Here is a 21253-nt window from a genome sequence, read left to right on the forward strand (position 1 = left end):
CTGGTGTGGGTCTTCCGGGCTGTGTGGCCGTGGTCTTGAAGTTTTGTTTCCTAACGTTTTGCCAGCACCTGTGACCGGCATCTTCAGAGTGCAGGAGCACAGACAGGAGCAGTTCTCTCTGTGCCCAGGGTGATGTGACCCTTCTGTGGGTATTTATAGAGATCTGAGGGGGGAAAGGGGGATTGGGGGTGTGTGTGGGGGGGCTGAGTTACTGAGTGGCTGCTTCTTCCTGGGGATTAGGCAGGGTTTTTTCTTCTATTGAATTGTTAAGGAGGGGCTGCTGGGGGTGATTAGCAAGTTCATTGTGTGAACTGTTCACATGTCCTGGTGGTTGAGCTGAGTTCGTTGACCTTTTGCAGGCTGTATTTTTCAGGATTGGTAGCCAGGTTTTGTTGATTTTTAGACTCTCCTCTTTTTTATTGAAACTGTGCTGGTGTTTGTGAATCTCAATGGCTTCCCGGTATAGCCTGGTATAGTGGCTGTTGGTGTTGTCCAGTATCTCTGTGTTTTCAAATAGGATTTTGTGTCCAGTGTGCTTGAGAGCATGTTCAGCTAGTGCAGATTTTTCTGGTTGCTGTAGTCTACAGTGCCTTTCGTGTTCTTTTATCCTGGTATGGATGCTGCGTTTTGTGGTCCCGATGTATACTTGCCCACAACTGCATGGTATACGGTATACTCCTGCGGCGGTGAGGGGATCCCTTTTGTCTTTTGCTGATTTTAGCACTTCTTGTACTTTTCTGGTGGGTCTGAAGATTGTTTGGAAATTGTGTTTTTCCATCAGTTTTCCCATGCGGTCTGTGACCCCTTTGATATAGGGCAGAAATACTTTGTTGGTGGGTGGCTGTTTTTCTTCTTCAGTCGCATGTTGCTTTCTTGGTTTGATGGCTCTTTTTATTTCATTTTTGGAGTAGCCATTCGCTTGTAGGACCCAATTAAGGTGGTTAAGTTCAGAGTTTAGGAATTGGGTTTCGCAGATCCGATTGGCACAATCCATGAGGGTTTTGATAATGCCTCTTTTCTGACATGGGTGGTGGTTGGAGGGTCACATCACCCTGGGCACAGAGAGAACTGCTCCTGTCTGTGCTCCTGCACTCTGAAGATGCCGGTCACAGGTGCTGGCAAAACGTTAGGAAACAAAACTTCAAGAACTCGGCCACACAGCCCGGAAGACCCACACCACCCATAATATGGCATTGTCTGAATACAAAAGAACACACATATTAATATCCCCTGCCAACACTTTTATCATCATAAACACTTCTTATATATTTATTCTTATATATTTATTCATAAATCCGTTAAACAACTAAAACCCTTGTCTTACTTTTGGCTCAATGTTGAATAATTCACTAAGTATTCCATTTATTGTCATGCTTGCCTTCCTTCCATTACAACTCTCATCAGATTCTGCAACAAAACCTCCACTCCATGTTCAGCAGCAACTGTAGCAAATCACAATGATGCCTCAGCAACAACACATATGTGGTGACATCATCATGCATATGCAGCCATTGTGTACTTGCATCCTGATGTCTGATTCAAATATTCAAGGCATGATACAAATGGTCAAGGCATTTCCATGATGATGTTGTCATGTGTATTTCATCATTTGCTCTCCCACTGCTCTCATGCAGATACATGTCCATATTCATGCAAACATTCCATAACCAAAGCCTATTCACTGGGTCATATGCTTTCTTCGAATTTGCAAACATACAACAAGCACATTTCTCTATAACCTGCTAAAGAGCAAACCTTTTGGTCCACACAGCTTTTGCCAAACATAAATCATTTTCCAAATTTACACACCATCAACTAATTTATTTATTTGTCCAATTTATATAGCTGCCCATCTCACAACAAGTGACTCTGGACAGTGTACAACAAGCTAAAACAATTAATAAATACCTAAAACAATGATCAATTACCCATAAGCGAAGGGATATTAATAATGGAGCCACCTCACTAGTTCACTTGATAATTATGAGGATAAAGCATCAAAATCACATTTACGTATTACAGTGGCTATGATCTTTGCCAAATATAGCCTCCCTCCCTCCCTCCCATCTATCTATCTATCTATCTATCTATCATCTATCAAATTTATATTGCCACCCATCTCACAAAAAGTGACTCTGGGTATACATATAGAAGGTTGCTGGTCACCTGACAGAAACATATTAAATTACTATTTTCCTTTCAGTATAGTATGTTCATACTATTCCGTCAAAGCTAGGAGGCACATACAGTATTCTGACGCACAGCAGGATATACCAATATAAGTTTTTTTTCTTAATTTAATTTAATTTAATTTAAACTATATTCAAGATGCTGCCTCATTCCATTACACCTCAAATAGTCATCAAATCTATTTTTAAAAAGTTTGTGTAAGATACCTTACTTTACTAAGTCTACAGTTAATGGCAGCAAAGCTTGTAGTGAAACTAAATGTTTTATTACTTTAATCATAGAATTTTTAAAAAGCTTACTTTTATGAAATTGAGTGAGTGCTAAAAGAAAAAATAACTTACTTTAGGGAAAAAGCCACATCATTCCTTTTTTATTTCCAGAGCTGTTATATGATATATACTGACCTTAAAACAAAAAGAGAAAAATTATTCAACATGTATCTTGGGTTATCCTCTAAAGTAATAATTTATATTATTAATCTAAAGACAGTAACACTAATTTATATTATTACTTATTTAGTTCTGGTATTAATTTTTCCACTATCTGGGACTGGCTTCCTGTAGTTTGACAGAGAGGTGACAGCACCTAGCTAAGTTTATCTGATTTTGGAAAGCAAAACAGGATTGGTTTATATTTCGATAAAAGATCATAATGAAATTATAGGATTGTCAGGTAGACTGGGAAATCTGAAAAACATTCCAAAATAATTCAGTGACAAACTACGTCCATCTTGTCAAGAAACAAACATGGATGTATCACCAGAAGTCAAGTTCATGTCAAAGAGATGACTTTTTAACTTTTTTACTTTACTTTTTTCTCTTCTCTTGCTGGTAGCTGTTTAAGAGATTTTTTAAAAAAATAAAGTTAGATATAACGTGAAATAGGAATTCATAAACTAGAACTGAATATGAAGAATGGTAGGCTGCAGTAAACCCAGCTTCTTGCATAACATGCCTAAGAGCTACAGCCTTAGGATCTTTTCAGATACTGCACAAGTGAAATGGAACTACAGAAAATAGAGCTTCAGTTCTCTGCCTCATTTTACTTTAATCATTTTAAATTTTTAAAATTCACAAATAATTGGAAGGTGGCATTCGACAAAGAAAAGCTCCAACCTGTTTATTTGGCTCCATAGGCATTCTTACAAAAATAAGTATTTATTTATTTGTCACATTTATATAGTTATAGTTATATATATGTTGTTGTATGTTGGGTTACTTGAGCCCCAACTTTTGTTTGGAAAAAAGACAAAGATAAGATGAAACAGAAGACAAGACAGAACTCTAAGTGATAAAAGACAACAACTCCACCCATTTGTCACTAATCACATTTTTGTGATTATTATCATCCATTCTAGTAACCATACTAGGAACTCACAGTCCTCCCCTATGATGCCTGTAACATGCTCTCAAAGTAGGAAATGTGCCCTCCAGGAAAAAAAGACTGCACATGTGCAGAAGCCTCTTCCAAATATTGGAACTGCTGGAGAAGTTAGGTGAAGCAAACAAGCGGATAGGGGCATGTTGCTTTATGGTATAATTTTAAAGAAATACTTGTCAAAGCAAAGAGAAGTAATTTGGTCAAGCTGGATTGCTGGTCTCTTTGAGGACATATCTGTGTAGTTTTCTTGGCAATGATACAGAAGTCATTTGTCATTACCTTATTCCAAAATTGTTTTTAAGTTCCTAATCTAGCCAAATATCTTGCATTTCCCTGGAGATTTCCCACTCAAGTATTAACCAAGACCAACCTTGCTTAGCTTCTGAGTCCATACAAGTTTAGTCAAAGCACCATCCAAAGCTTTCTACAGACTTAATATTTAGTATACCTTAACAAAAAATAAGTGTTTTCTAAATTATAGTATAAATAGAACAGGGTGCTGTTTTATCAACTTTAAACAAAGGTTCATCTTATAATACTAAAATAGTTCAAAATTAGCTAGATTTGAGGGTGGTGAATTAAAGCATCCTATTTATAGCCTCAACACTTAAAGATTGCCCGTTAAAAAAAAAAGCTGAAAGGTAATCAGCATCACACAATAAAAAACCCTTATTAAAACAATCCAAAAGGTACTGCTCTAGCTAGATTAGTATTTTATATTTGTTCTCCACCCTTCCCCTACGTTCAGAATGATATGTGAGACACAAAATGAAGCATAGGGATATTGGTTTAGGAAGCAAATTATTATTAGAATTTTTGCTTCACTCTTGTGCAAGGAAAAAACGTTGCCACAACAGCTGAGAAATATTACTCCTGCTTTCAGGATAACAATTTAAAAGACATTACAAAGAAGGCACACACACATTTCTGTGAGCAGTTCTTATGAAACTTATTTGCTGATATGACAGTATATGAGATTTGAGGCAGTATATGGGACTTTCGGCATGATACATCAATGTGCTGACTTATGACTTCAATTCATTCCTGAGTTAAATAGCAATCTCCTTACCCTTTGAGTGCTTTATTGCTTAATGGGTAAACTGAAAACCTCTCCTGTCTGAAGTACTGGCCAGTGGTGTTATGCATTTGATTTATTATAGGTCTGGAATTAAGAAGATACAGAAAACAAGATCCTCCCCCACCCCCCAGGACAGCATTCTGGCCAGCTGGCAGCAGATCACCTGACAGCTTCAACTGAATTTTTCTGAGATGCAAAAGGAAAAGAAAACCAAACTGAGCTTTTCACTGCTTTAAAAGCTTCTTCCCATGAAATACAGCTTTTTAGAAGGGCTGCATTTATGCAGATAAAAACCTGAGTGGATCATCTAATTCAGAAATTTGACGATTTAAATTAGAGATTTGCTACTTTAGATAAAAACATGACAGAACTGAAAAAAATTGCTGACAAAAATTACTCAACTTTAAAATTCTGAAAAACAGCTTGCAACAGAGATGGCAAATGTTTTGAAAATAAACAATGATATTCAAGGTGATCTACCTACAGGATCTTTAATATAGAAATAATTTGTTTTCTCAATGTTCCTTATGCTACTGAGCAAGATCAGCCCATAGTAACTTTCATGGAAAAATGTATCCTTGAGATTTTATCACTATCACTACAGCCAAAGTAAAAGCTTGACATTGAAGCTGCTTATCATGAGAGTTTGTTTCTATTTAGCAAAAAAGTATAGTCTCATTTTTTATTCCTGAGATCTACAGTAGAGAACCATATTCTGAATTTGTTATGGCAAGTGGAAATTAATGAAAGGAATGCAAAGAAGGTTAGGGTTTTCTAGATTTCCTCCACAGATAGCTGAAAAGCAAAAGCTATTCAGTAAAGAGTGGCTGAACAAAAAGGGATCAAATCCTTTTTTCTTTTATCAATGAACTTTTTGTTTAACTCTGAAAATTGGAGAGAAAGTTTTATCAACTAGCTGCTTCTAAGAAGGGTAAAGGAATTGTAGCCTTTTTAAATTCTATTTTTTTGAGGAGAATAAGCTGACCTGGCACAGGGAAAGACGGAGATCCTATACTGTGATTTCACTACTGTATGGCCTATCCAGAAATCCTAATGATTTTTTTAAAGTTTCATTTATATTTTTTTGCCTTATATTTTCCTTTTTCCCCTTCATGGATCACTGCCTTGTCGTGGCGAAGGGGCTTGCGTAACTCAGTGAAGCCATGAGCTATACCGTGCAGGGCCACCCAAGACGGACAGGTCATGACAGAGAGTTCTGACAAAATGTGGTCCACTGGAGAAGGAAATGGCAACCCACTCCAGTATCCTTGCCAAGAAAACCCCATGGACAATGTTAAAAGGCTAAAAGATATGACACCGGAAGATGAGCCCCTCAGGTCGGAAGGTGTCCAATATGCTACTGGGGAAGAGCGGAGGGCATTTCCAAGTAGCTCCAGAAAGAGTGAAGCGGCTGGGCCAAAGCCGAAAGGACGTTCAGCTGTGGATGTATCTGGAAGCGAAAAGAAGGTCCGATGCTGTAAAGAACAATATTGTATAGGTACCTGGAATGTAAGATCTATGAACCAAGGCAAGCTGGATGTGGTCAAACATGAGATGACAAGATTGAACGTCGACATCTTGGGAATCAGCGAATTGAAATGGACGGGAATGGGTGAATTTAATTCAGGTGACCATTATATCTACTACTGTGGGCAAGAAACCCTTAGAAGAAATGGAGTTGCACTCATAGTCAATAAGAGAGTGGGAAAGGCAGTAATGGGGTACAACCTCAAAAACGACAGAATGACAGAATGCGTATCCAAGGCAAACCATTCAACATCACAGTAATCCAAGTCTATGCCCCAACCACTGATGCTGAAGAAGCTGAAGTTGACCGGTTCTATGAAGACCTACAACACCTTCTAGAACTAGCACCAAAAAAAGATGTCCTTTTCATCATAGGGGATTGGAATGCTAAAGTAGGAAGTCAAGGAGTAATCGGAATAACAGGCAAGTTTGGCCTTGGAGCACAAAATGAAGCAGGGCAAAGGCTAATAGAGTTCTGTCAAGAGAACAAGCTAGTCATAGCAAACACTCATTTCCAACAACACAAGAGATGACTCTACACATGGACATCACCAGATGGTCAATACCGAAACCAGATTGATTACATACTTTGCAGTCAAAGATGGAGAAGCTCTATACAGACAGCAAAAACAAAATTCTTCTTACTGCAAAATTTAGGCTTAAATTGAAGAATGTAGGGAAAACCACTAGACCACTCAGGTATGACTTAGATCATATTCCTTGTGAGTACACAGTGAAGGTGATGAATAGATTTAGAGGATTAGATTTGGTAGACAGAGTGCCTGAAGAACTATGGACGGCACCAGTAGACAAATCAGTGGATTCCTAAATGAACAGAAAATGATTCCAGTCTACATCATACAAAGTTTATATACACGCGCACACACACACACACACATCCATCATACAAAGTTAAACTTGACATCTTCCAGCAAATTTGAATGGCCTTCACAGTTCCCAGATTTGGATATTATTGAAACTCTGTGATGATTTTCAGGCAAGGAGGTCTAAATATATTTCTGACCTAAAGACTTTTACAAATAAGAATGGAAAAAATTCCAAAGGCAAGAATTATAGAAAGTTCTTAACTGGCTACAGGATACATTTGGGAACTGTTATTATACACATACTGATATAGGTAATCCTCAGGTTATGACAGCAATTGAGATCAAGACTGCTGTCACCTAGCGATGAGATCATAAAGCGCAACATCACGTGACCACATTGCTTAGTGATAGCAAAGCCAGCAGTCCTGGTTGCCACTGTAACCCCAGGACACGTGGTTTGTTAAGTGGGAAGAGGCCCAAGTAAGGAGTGCAGGGGGTATGCAGGTGCCGTGGGGGTGGGGAGGCACTAGGGAATGTGAGCAGGCCAGCGGGGGCCACGGGCGGGTGCTGGGGAGCATGGGCAGCCCAGAAAAGGCTGCAGGCATTGCACTGGAGAGAGCAGGCAGGCCAGTGAGGGCTGTGGGCAGGCACTGGGGAGTGTGGGCGGGCCAGCGGGGACAGTGGGCAAGTGTGCACTATGGAGCGTGGGCTGGTGGGCATGCACTAGGGAGTGTCGGTGGGCATGGGTGCTATGAAGTACAAAATCCCTGGGATCTTGTACTCCATAGTGGGGCTCCTTGTGAGATAAAAAGGCAGAAGCAACTTTCAGGAGTGATTTGTGATCTTCCCTACTGGCTTCCCCATTAACTTTGCTTGTGGGAAGCTGGCAGGGAAGGTCACAAATGGTGATCTCACGACCGTGGCCAAGCACCCAGATCACAATCACTTGACTGTGCTGCAACTTCGTGGACTGGTCATAAGTGCCCCTCATTCAGCACCGTCATAATTTTGAACGGTTGCTGAACGAGTAGTCATAACTCGAGGACTACCAGTACATATATGGCTCTATTAGTTTCATGGAACATAAAAAGCCTTAAATGTCCTTCCAGGAAAAGGCAGATACTTAGCAAATTGGGCAACTTAAACCTGAAGGTTTTTTTCTTTTTCTTTTTACCATAAATTCATATTCTTCCATAAGACCTGATTCTCTTATCTAGATCAATGTTTCTCAATCTTGGCAACTTTAAGATGTGTGGACTTCGACTCCCAGAATTCCACAGCATGCTGGCTGGAGAATTCTGGAAGCCCACACATCTTAAAGTTGCCAAGATTGAGAAACACTGATCTAGAGGATGAACTGGTAAGCTATACGTTAGTGGAAATTCAATATGTGCTAGAAATCTATAGCATATGCTCAAAATGTGCGATGTAACAAGGAAAAAGTGATCCAGAAAGTTAGTTTTTAATATGGGAGATTTAAGTGTTTTAATAAACATACTGTATTTATTAATTATTTGGTTCTAATTAGGATTTTCCAGATATATTACACAGATGATTTGACTTTTTATTTGGCTGTCAGTCAGATAATTATGGCTGGTCATTTTAATCAAGATTTAGATCCCTTATTGTGATGGAATTCTACCCCACCTAAACTGCATTCTCATTTATGGAAAATAGTGCAAACCTATATGCTGGAGTTTAATTTGGTGGATATATGGCAACTTTTAAATCTTTTGTCATTAGAGTTTTTCTTCTTCCACTTCTACAGCAGAGTTGTTTTCAATTAGATTATTTTCTGGTATCTTGATCCTGAATCGATTAACAAATATACTGCTTCATTTAATCATGCCCTAGTACTATGTATCAATGACTACATAAAAGAATTTCCCATTCTCCCATCTTGTAAACTGCCTGGTTATTTAGACTGTGGCAGGATATAAATGGAATAAATATAAATTAGGATTTACTTTTTATAAAACAGATACAAAAGAATTTGAAGAATGTTTTATTATGAACAAATATTCTGTGAATTTATTAGTTAATTGGAGTGGAGTCATATTATTGCTTGTTTCGTGGAAAAATAAAAATAAAAAAGTTTAAAAAGGAAATATGGGGGGAAAAAAGTTAAGGAACCTTTGAGCAAATTTACAAGATGACCTTCAGCAGAATTATATAAAGCTTTTATGAATGCTAAACAGCATTTATACACTTGAAGCAGAATATTAACTGAATCATACAAAGCAAGATGAAGTGAAGACCCTGACAAATTATTAGCTTCTTGGGTGAAAGAGTTGCAACAATGTAATATTATCTCAACTATTAGCAATGCCTATATATAATGACTCTGACTATTATCAACAATTATTTTTATTCTTGAAGGTATAGTACTGAGTCAAATGTAACAAAGAAATGAATTCGTTTTTATATAACACAGCTCATCTTAAGAGGAGATGCCAATTTAGCTTCATCTTTATCTCTACAAGAAATAATAGATACCATTAAATCAATGAAAAACAGGACCAGAAAAAAAAAAAACCCTCCAAATCCAGACAGTAATTGCATTAGTATATTGAGCAATTTGCCACATTATGAGAGACCTATAAGGATGACTTTTTAAATAAGTTTTTTTTATTCTCCTTCAGTGGGACTTGTATAACTGTGACTTTGAAAGTTGTTAAAGATCCTGCTGAATGTAGAAGATTATCACCAGATTTCCTTATTAAATGCCAAGGCAAAGATACTGACATTGACTATGACCTCTAGATTACACACAATATCACCTCTGATTGATTCACCCTGCTCAATCTTTGGATGCAAAGTGTCTGACATTATATTACTAACTGACATTCTAGATTTACATTCAGAATTGTTGGTGGACTTCTTAGATAAGTAAAAAGCCTTTGACACAGTGCAATGGAAATTTCTGCAATATGGATTCTTTTTTTCATCTATCAAGATGTCACATAAACTCAACAAGGATTTCCTTTATCTCCTTCTAATTTTATTTTAACCACTGGCTTGCCTTATTAGACAAATGAAAGACTTTTAAGGTGTAACAGTGCCTGGAGCTGAACTTGGATTATTACTATATGGTGATGCTATGTTACATTTTATTGATAGTTATATGTGTTCTATATCAAAATCTATTGATATTGTGCAACATTTTGGTAATTTAGCTGGTTATTCCATTACTAGAATAAATCTCATATACTTCTTATAGGCTCTAATGTTTCTATGGAAGTTTGTAATAATTGGGCATTCACTTGTTGCTTGAATTCATTTACATAACTTGGAATAGTTATTAAAAGGAAACTTATATGCAATAAATTAATCATACTTATGTACCTACAATATAGTACTGAGTTTATGAGTTCAGTTTATTAACTAGAAAAAGATTGCTCCTAAGGGACAGGATAAAGACTTTCTAACTAAAGAGCAAACTTAGAGAGCCAGTTGTCCACTTCTCCTATTAGCAGAACTTAGCAGCAGAACAAGGAATAATACCAGTCAGACTGAACAGCCTATGTGACTAGGAAAAAACCCCTCTAAACTAAATCTTGAATCAGAATATTTAATGTTCCGTTTTTGCAGATAAACCATCCACAAGCCTAAATACAATTACACATAAATGGATTTCTTCCTCTCCTCTGAAGCCTCCTACTTCTCCCTCCAAACAGCTACAGAAGGTTACTCAAGTGTCCTGGGAAGATTTCTGGAGCGCCCAGGAGGCTTCAGGGGAGAAGAAAAATCCATTTGATCAACAGCACCCATTCCATGCATGGATAGACATTTCTGGAAATGATCCCCTGCAATCACACAACTATAACACAAGGTCAAAAATGGTTTCCTGTAGGGAACCATGGAGATGACCTTGGGAAAAACATTCAAAAGCTGTTACAAAACAAAAATTATAGAGGCATGCCTTGAGTCCTGGGAAAGGAGAAAGTATTAGGAAGAAACTCAGGCTGGCTCCATTCAAACTTGCTGACATTTCCCTCACATCTACCTGTGGTGTTTTTCTTGACTACACACATAACATATGAACATGTTCAGTGCTTTATTAGAATTATTTATTTATATCTAAAATTTAAAGACACCCCCCCCCAAAAAAACAGCAAGCAGGATAAATTATTTGATTGGCCCTGGGACATGAGAACATAGCTTTATTGATTGATGGTCTATTGAAGATGCTTTTTATCTGTAGCAAGCACAATTTTTAAAAAGTTCAGCTGCTTCCCATTGGATCTAAGACTTAATTGGATTGCTCAACCACCCCAGTATTCCTCAGGTAGGTTTGAACAATTACCTACCAATTATTTAAAGGTAAGACAAAATCTCACTGTGTAATCTACTGTGTAGTTATTTAACCAAACATTTGGCAAATGATCCATGGCTGTTAATACCAAAAACAAAAACAAAAAAAAAGGGAGATAGACCCAGAATTATTTAAGAGATTACAGTATAGTATGTGAATTAATTGGAATTATGGTACTTCCTTTTGCACAGAACTGGTGGATACTTGTATAACAAAACCAAGACAAGTCCCAGGTCAACAAGAATGCTCAGGAAAAAAATGAAAAATTAGAAGATGCAGGAAAATGTAAATATTCTTTGTAAAGGGGACAAATCAAGTATGTAAAATAGCTGATGTGAAAAGACTATAATGAATGTTTCTTTGCCTAAAGGAAGAATATTTCATTCTTTTCAGAATACAGGTTCACAAAGAATGATATTTACATTTTCCTGCATCTTCTAATTTTTCCATTCATCATTTGCTAGGATCTCAAGAACATGTACAGTGTATGCAATGTTTGCATATGCTTAATGATCCTTTTACCAAACAAATGCCTTAAATGCAAATGAAGAAATTAGTTAATATTGCTGATGCTGCTACACTAAATCCATTAATATCATATTGTGTTTCTGAAATGAGCTGTTTTCACAATAGTGACATAAACAATGCTTTTTAACTTGCTGAAGAAAGATTTGAAGTTAGGAATTACCAGTCCACTCATGATCCCATTTTTTTTTCAGGTTTAAAAATAAATGTAAAAGGATTGTCCAAACTTGGGGGTAGAACTTAATATGGCCAATGCAATTAAATATAAGCAAGTATTACAATATATTTTAGTGCAAAAATTCCTAATTTCACATATATATGGGATACAAGATGATAATAACTGACCAAGATAAGGATCTTGGGACTGTGATGAAAAACGTTATTTGTGTAGTTGCCAAGAGACAAAAATTAGCAATTCTACAAATTATTTTTTCTCTCATATATGCATTTATATGTATGCATGTATGCTATGGATCATTAGGAAACTGTCCATATCATAATGTCTTTGTTAAACTTCAAATTTGAGAACACTTAGAATATTATGTACAGTTATAGTAAAGACCCCCAAAAGAATATCATATAGCAGAAAAAGCAAACAAAATGTTCAAAAGGCTAGAACACTTTTGCTATGAAGAAATATTACATTTGGTGACTAAGTTTAGATATACTAGACATTTAGAAAATAGTAAGAAACTATATAGGAAGAGGTTTCATTCTTTCTAATAATAGAATCCAGAGCGATCCAGTAGAATTGAACAGTGGAGATCAGAGACCATCAGAAGAAAGTACTTTTATTTAAGCTATGACCTTTGGTACAAGAAGATAGATTTTAACTAATTCAAATAAGTTAACATGATTAGTCCTCATATGGTTAATAATTTTCCACATTTGCTCGCAGTTTTAAAAATGCTGTAGGAGCTGCATAATAGGTATAGTTTGAAGGAAGAAGGGGAAATGGAATGCTTAACCTAAAGTTTAGTGTGTTTCATTCACAATCACGAGCCACGCTCTGTAAGCCTTCCAGGTATGGCACTCTGTAGAAATCCTCTTTCCATGCAATGAAATAAACAAATCAAGCAAGCAAGTGGAACAAGTTCATGCTGGATACATGTGCAGATAAAGAAAAGGTTTGATACGCTCTGTTCTAGAACATATTGTGTTGAGTATCATGTCTTTAGACACCGTATTGCTGTCAAGCCTGATCTGCTTGTGGTACCGTAAGGGATGAGTGGAATGAAAGGAACAAGACAATTGCCATATTGTTACCATGTTTGACTTTGCAGTCGGCAGATGTAGTTTTCTTCAAATTGAGAAGGACAGGGAGACAGTTATAGAAAAGGATGTACCAGGCAGAACGTGATAAGAAGGAGGCTAAGGACATGATAAAAAAAAGTGCCATATTTGGTCAAAAGGTTATGTAAAGTTAGCATATGTGATATGTTACTCTTTGATTGCTTATTTTTGGTTACTGTATTACATATATACTACATATTTCCCTTATTTTTTTGTCTTCCGATTTTAAGAAACACTATTTTCTTTTGTGCTAGAGAGAATAAATTTTGCTATATTGAATTTGCTTTGATATACTGACTCTCCAGGTCAAATGGATCCAACTGGCTTATCCAGGCTAATGCAAGAAGTCTGTTCAGCCTGGATTTGTTCTTAACAGTACTATAAGAGGATTCTATTGCTTTACTTTCAAATCAAGTGTAGTTGATCCAATTTTTTGTTCATTGAATTCACTCTATTTGTTAAACAATCCTCTGCTACCTTTGCAATCATTTGAATTAGATCTTGGTATCGTTAGTTAACCTGCATTTTGTACAACTGCACAAGGGTACAACAGCAGCCAACAGCCCAAAAATGTATTGTTGTTTTGGTTTGCATAAGTCTCCAATGTCCTGTATACAAGACCAGTGATGTTGCAAGTCATTCTAACTAAGGAAAAAGAGGCAGGACATGCCTCCTCTGGCATTGCTTTCCATTTCTACTACCAAATCTCTTGGGATCATATGATCTATGGATCTTACTAAGACTGGAGAAGACAGAGGGGTTTTGCCATTCTTTTTCTTAAAGGAGGCTCACTAAATAAAGTTTGAGATTCTGTGTTTATTCTTCACAGAATATTTTAACAGCTTTGTTAAAGCTAAATGGTTACAAGAACACTTTACAGAGTTACCTTCAGCAACATTCTTGTCATCTTCAACACTCAGACAAAAATGAAAAACGGCTTTGCAATGCATGAATTAAGCTTGTATCAAACTCACCAGGTGTATGCTTTTTCTATTGTTTTCATCATATCTATTTCCCTAAAATCCCCAGAGACTTGTACTATTTTACTTCTAAAATGAAGGGGTGATGTATGAGAATCACATCTTTTTTTCTGGTCCTTTTGAGAAACATTGCTAAATCACAAGCAATGGAAAGCTTTAGTGAATACAAGTAATCCTATATATTAGGAGAGCCAGTTTGGTGCACGATTAAAGGTATTAGGTTAGAAACTGGGAAACTGTAAGTTCTAGTCCTGCCTTAGTCCCAGAAACCAGCTGGTGATTTTGGATCAGTCTTTCTCTCTCAGCCCTAGAAAGAAAGGAATGGCAAGCCGTTTCCAAAAATGCTGCCAAGAAAACTGCATGGATTTGTCCAGACAGGTGCTGTGAGTCAAAACTGACTTCAAGGCACCTACACACATGTATTAGGAGAGGAAATCATTTCTGACATGAGAGCTGCATTGGCTCCTGGAGAGGCTATCTACCAGCAGTGTTGGACCAAGGCTAAGCAATCAGGGTTAATCCACTCACCTAAGATTGATATAAACTCTACCAAACCAATTTCCTATTTCCAACAGTGAATGGGAAATTATTTCTTCAAGAAAGGCTCCAGGCATCTTGAAATGTTGGTTGCTCCCAAGTGGGCTAGCTTTATTCAATGCTCCCCATTAAGAACACTTGCACATCACCGAGAATTCTGGCTTCCCATGAACGAACAAATGTGCTAGTATACAACTCTCAGCAAACCACAGAAAGTATTTCCAAGATGTCTTGGGATATCCAAATGACCTGTTCTGAAATGAGCTAGGAAGCCAATCAATTAATCGATCGATCGATCAACAGTATATAGTTAGTATATATACAGCCGGAAAGAGGGCAGATAGGGTCTGCTGAGTGTCAACGCCACTGTCCTGGATGAAATCCAGAGCATCCAGGAGTACATCTGTAAGATGGCACCCAAAGATGAGCTGCTGAGAGAATGTCTGAGGTAGCAGCAGACATGGGAGGAAGTTCAAGTGGAGAAAGTGCCATGGCAAGACAAGACCCTGCATGGGATGTACCATTGACTGATAGCTGAGGTGGCTGACATTGGGAAATCCTACCAGTGGCTGGAAAGGGCTGGACTAAAAGACAGCACTGAGGCACTGATCATAGCAGCACAAGGACAGGCACTATGCACCAGATCCACAGAAGCAGGGCTCTACCACACTGGACAGGACCCAAGATGCAGATTGTGCAGAGAGGCCTCAAAGACAGTCCAACACATAGTGGCAGGGTGTAAGACACAGGCAGGAACAGCATACACTGAACGGCATAACCAAGTAGTTGGCACTGTATACAGGAACATCTGCACAGTATATAGGCTAGACCCTCCTAAGTCCAAATGGGAGATTCCACAGAAGGTTGTGGAGAATAACAGGGCTAAGATCCTGTGGGACTTCCAGATGCAGATGTACAGGCAGGTACTGGCCAATCAACCAGACATTGTGGTAGTAGACAAGGACCATAAGACAGTGGTGGTGATAGATGTAGCAGTCCCAAGTGAAAGCAATATCAGGAAGAAGGAGCATGAGAAGCTGGAGAAGTACCAGGGCCTGAAAGAGAAACTAGAGAGATGTGGAAAGTAAAGGCCAAAGTGGCCCCAGTGATGGTAGGAGCATTCGGGGCTGTGACTCCTAAGCTGGAAGAGTGGCTTCAACAGATCCCAGGAACAACATCAGAACTCCCTGTCCAGAAGAGTGCAGTACTAGGAACAGCTAAGATACTGAGCAGAACCCTCAAACTCCCAGGCCTTTGATAAAGGACCCAAGATTGAGGAAGACACATGCCACCCACAGGGATGAGAGGGGATATTCTTGAAGTTCAAGAAAACACACACACACACACACAGTGTGTGTGTGTGTGTGTGTATAGATATATTTTTTTCTCTTGAAATATTCCTCTCCTTCTCCTCCTCCTCAGCTGACCTGCGGAACTGCCTGCCACTTTGCTAGGGGGAGTTGGAACAAAGGGAGCCAAGGACCATGAGGAAAACTGCACCCTCTCCACATTCCAACTTGTCCCACCCCCTCCCTCGAGGAAGGAATAGGGCTCACCCATCAACCACTGGTGCCCCCTAGCCAGCCCTACCTCGCCAGCAGGCATCCAAGCTGGTTCGTCCTCCTTCCCTCAACACCAACAACCATTAAGAGATTTCAAATTTCTGCCTCGTTTCCAACGCAGCCAATTACTGCTCACTGATCAGCTTTTGCTGCCAGCTGATTAGGCACAGGGGACGGAGGGAGAAAGGAAAGAAGTCAGGGATATGCCCATGATGATCATATGACCTGGGCTGACCACAGTGGTGCAGCAGCCACAAATTTCCCAAATTTCAATCCCACTGGAGTAATGGGCCCCAGATTTTGGACGCATTCTATTAATTAGCCCATTTGAGGTACCTTGGTTCATAAATTGTTGCCCTATGATGCACTATTTCACCCAGGTGAAGGTTACAGACATGAGAGTTTTAGTAGTATATAGACAGATGCAGGTAAACCATCAACAGCTTTGTAACCAGGGAAACTGTCTATCAGCCAGTGATGAGACAGTCAGATTTAAAGACCAGGAAGAGCAAAGCAATCAAGTGCTGGTGAAACTTGATCTAGAAAAAGGGCCTAACCCAAGCGAATCCCTGCATAGAAATAGAGTTGTAGAATTGGAAGAGGCCATTTCAGCTCCTTTTCCCATTTAGATCATTCAACAGCCATTTAAGTGGTTTCCATTCATTGAGCAAAACATTTTTGGAAGTGTAAAACAGTGGTTAGAGATGCACAAAGGTAGTCCATATCTTATACTTGACAGATGGCAGGACAAAGAGAAAGAAGCAATGCATGAATGAATTCTGACCAGAAAGACAATAATGTAAATTAACACACAGTTTTTACAGATATATCCAGGACCATGAACATAATAAAGATGAGGCACAAATTGGAACTGATCACGTTCTTTAGAATTTTGACAAATGACAAATACACTTGTTTTACACGGACTTACAGAGTGGTTAAAACTATTGAGTGTGGGAGCAAGCATGTAAAGAAACTTATTTATTTATAAATCAAATGTATAGGTTATCTGAGGAACTGCCTCGCCCCGGTCATCTCAGCCCGCCTCACTCGGTCCAGCAGAAGGGGCAGATTGCAGACCCCACCCGTCAAGGAATTTCGATTGGTGGGGTCTAGGCAGAGAGCCTTTTCTGCTGTAGCGCCCGCCCTATGGAACATCTTGCCGCCTGAGGTGCGGTGTGCCCCCTCCCTCATGGCCTTCCGGAAAGAGATCAAATCCTGGCTCTGCCAGAAGGCTTGGGGGCAGAGGGGGGCCCGCACCTATGGAGATGGCTGGTGGGGTGAGGGGTTGTCCCCCCCCCAGCATCTTACAGGTTTTTTAGGGCAAATTATAGGAGATTTTTAGGCCATTTTTATATATGTTTTTAACTATTTATAGATTATGTCTATGTCTGGAGAGTCCCGTGTTTTTTTATTATTATTGTGAGCCGCCCAGAGTCACCCATTGGGGGAGATGGGCGGCATACAAATTTGAAAAATAAATAAATAAATAAATAAATAAATAAATAAATAAATAAATAGGCCACCCTAGTCAAAGAGACTCTGGGCAGCATATAAGATAAAAACAACACAACACAATGGAAACAAAAAAAGGGATAACCCAGAGATTAGCATACCAAATACATTAATAACATTCCCACAATAGCTCACACTTCCTAATGTAGTGGCTGGGGGAAAAGCCAAGTCTTCAAGGTTGGTTTAAAGGACAGGCTTGAGGCAACTCAAGCTTTTGGGGATATACTATTTCAGAGGGCATGCCACCTAAATCCCATCAGATAATACTGTTTTAAAGATGGGACTAGGAGAATACCCAATCTGTCAGATCTTACTGAATGGGTAGGAACAACTGGAGAAAGGGGGTCCCCCAGACAGCTAGACCCTATACAATAAAAGTTACAACTATCAGCTTGAATTGCACCTGGTAACCAAAGCAGCTGGCACAGAAGTGTAATATGGGTAAAAGGAGTGAAAGGAGGGGAGGAATACTTTCAGACTTGTAAAACTGATGTTAGCCCTTGAAGGTAATACAGACAAGAAGCATAACAATGAATACTAGCTTTAACTTTATTGTAAGGTTACATTAACAGAATCTCCCCTCCTTTCCTTTTACTCTCCAGAAAACTAGGGAGGATCCCTTCTGAAATGTTTCCCATGCCCCCTTGCTTCTGTGGACTGAGATACCTTTTGCATGATGGTTGTCTAGTCTGCGGTTCTTCCTCCTGTCTCCCACAATCATTCCCACATACCATTACACACACTTGGTCCAGAAGGATACCATGATCAATGGTTCTGAAGGGCACTGAGAGATCAAGGAGAAACAACACTACCATGGTTCTGCCAGAGGTCATCAACCAGCTTGATCAATGCCATCTCTGTGTTATGTCCTGGCCTGAATTCCAACAGAAAAGGGTCCAGATAATCTGCTTCCTGCAGGGTCCTCTAAAGCTGCAATCCAATTAGCTTCTCAAGAACCTTCCCTAAAAAGGGAAGTTTCAAGATTGGATGAAAGCACTGTTCAGTCTAGCAATGGCTTCTTGAGAAGGAGGTATAACACTACCTCCTTCGAGGCAGTTGGAACTACCCCCTCACTCAAAGATGGGCCAACCACGCATCATATTTTGCTACTCTTATCACCATGATATAATCCATAATGCGGACTCATGCACGTATTTGGTCAGATTCCCTCTTGGCCATCCTACAACAGTGCTCTAGGTATCTCTTCTGCCATTTCCTTTCCCAGAGTTGCTCAGAATACCAGGTAACTTATTGCATGACAGCTGGGTGCTCTTCACATGTACTGAACCAATTCCCACAATTTTTAAACAGCATGGAGTTTGCCCATGCTAGCTAGAAATTATGGTTATTAAAGACTAATACATCTGGAAGGCACAAGATACAAAGGGAACTCTTTGCAATGAAATGGAAGGCAGATACCATTAATAATTAAAAATAATTTGGGCCTGATAGACAGATATGTCTAATAGATATGTCATGGAGAAAGTCTATCTATGTGGTTGCTAAGAGTTGATAAAGACTTGATGGCACATAATCAAAATCAATAATTATGGATGATAGGTTTAATGCTAGGTGAAGCCCTTCAACCCACAATTCATATCACAGAATTAACCCCTCAGATAAAAATTACCATAATAAAAATATTAACAATTACTCCCAAATTCAGAGCACTAACAAATAAATCTATAAAATATCATGCAACATAAACAGCTGTGCCAGCTGCTGTAAACCTGGTGTCTTCTTGAAATGTTAGACTATAACACCCATCACCCTGGTCAACATGGCCACTGGAACTATTTTCTAGAAGATTAAATTACTCTATAACATATAAGATAACTGCAGAAAAAAAGGGACATTTCCCATAAAAAGTTCCATAATGTTACTAATACCATTCAGAAGGCTTTGATGTAAGTATCAAGCATCACATACACAATGAAATGAATAGGGCTCCTAAGGAATAGCTTACCCACATGCATATATTCATTTGATATGCTTCAGCATCAAGAAAATTTTCAGTAGACATGTAAATATAATAGAGAAATGTTGCAGTGCTATCAAACAACTACAGCTGAAAATCTTTTTATGCAGCCAAAACGAGAATCATGCTGAATTATTTGGGTGCATATTCATGAAAATACATAAATAACTTTTAATATAAAGGCAATTATTCCAGTTTTTTGCTGAACACACTCCCTATTCATTCTTGCCATATTTTTATTCCCCCAAAACAAGCTACATGGAACTATATGTTGAGTCTGGGTTATATACAAAGACATTCATCCACAAATCGATGGAGATAAGATTTTTGGCAGCTGGATCGTACTTTACTACTGTAACAGGCCCAGAAAGGAATTTTCTTGGACAGATTTACAGCCTAACCTACTAACAAGCTTTCAGAAAATCATCTTGAACAGGTTTTTCGAAACAACAAACACTGACACTCTAGCCTAACAACTCCACTGGATAACCATACAGCTTGCAGAAAGGAGTGTTTCACTTTTCTTCATGGTAACAAGGCTCTTGAAATGATCTGAGAAGCTGAACTTCAAAGTCAAATGCTGCACACCTGGCACAGTGTGACATAGAGATGCAACAACCTCCCTGTTTACACAGAATAATGCAGAAGCTTTCTGCCTTTTGAGAGTCTCTAAAATTCCAAAAAGAAGGAAACATCAAACGTCCGCAGCTTTGTGCCCTCTCAATATAGTAACACTTCAGCTCCGTAACTCCAGTGACTATGCTGGCTTAGAATTTTATTCAATATATCTGAAGACTGAAGAAAGCTGCTGTAAGTTTTACAGAAGCACAAATCAGCACGAGAACAAATTTTAAAATAAATTACTGATTGATACAATGCCCTAATGAGAATATCAGAATGAGTAAAAACATATAATTGAGTTTATCCAACACATTCAATGAAATGTGGTTCTTTTGGCTTTAACTTAGTGTGTTTCAGGAAACCAAACATTGTGGTACATAAATTATTTTTTCATAACTTAATATCTGTGTGCCCCTTGCCAATTGTGATTTATTCAGTAATCCATGATTAAGTAAACCATGATGTACAAACCCAGCCATTGTCTCTAATTTCTATTACTACATAGATTTAGAATCCTGACTATGAACCAGAATGAATAACAAAAACTCTCTTAAATTTCTCAAGCATTCCATGGGCTTTATACATCTATAACTTTATATCTCTTTATACATCTCTATAAAAAACATATCCCATCGTTTGTATTTTTACAAGATTTAGTATTATATTACTTCTATTTTAGTTCCATACTATGGAATATGCAAACAGAAGGGACCTTTGCAATAGACTGAAAGTTATTCTGTTTTATAACATAATATAAAACAATCAATATATAATATAAAAATAAACAGGGTAAGCAATCTGCAGCCTCCAAATCTTTGCATTGCCAACAGCATCTTTTAACTACAATTAGCAAAAAAAAGAAGCCATTTGAGGCAAGTATTTGTAGTGTAAACTCTAAAAAAACTTTAACATAATATAATATTAT

General features: G+C 38.3%; 1 protein-coding gene across 4 annotated transcripts in view; it reads right to left on the reverse strand.

The window, feature by feature from the left end:
- Positions 1-21253, reverse strand: part of SULF2 (sulfatase 2) — a 311016-nt gene that overhangs the window by 277045 nt on the left and 12718 nt on the right. For all 4 annotated transcript variants that reach the window (XM_088154099.1, XM_088154096.1, XM_088154100.1 and 1 more), the window contains exon 2: positions 2532-2594. The gene's annotated coding sequence lies outside the window, so the exon portion shown is untranslated. The remainder of the gene's footprint in view (positions 1-2531; positions 2595-21253) is intronic.

This window comes from Python bivittatus, unplaced genomic scaffold (genome assembly GCF_059951505.1).
Source record: "Python bivittatus isolate LINGU-HERP-01145 unplaced genomic scaffold, Pbiv_v1 ctg000700_np1212, whole genome shotgun sequence".
Lineage (NCBI taxonomy): Eukaryota > Metazoa > Chordata > Lepidosauria > Squamata > Pythonidae > Python > Python bivittatus.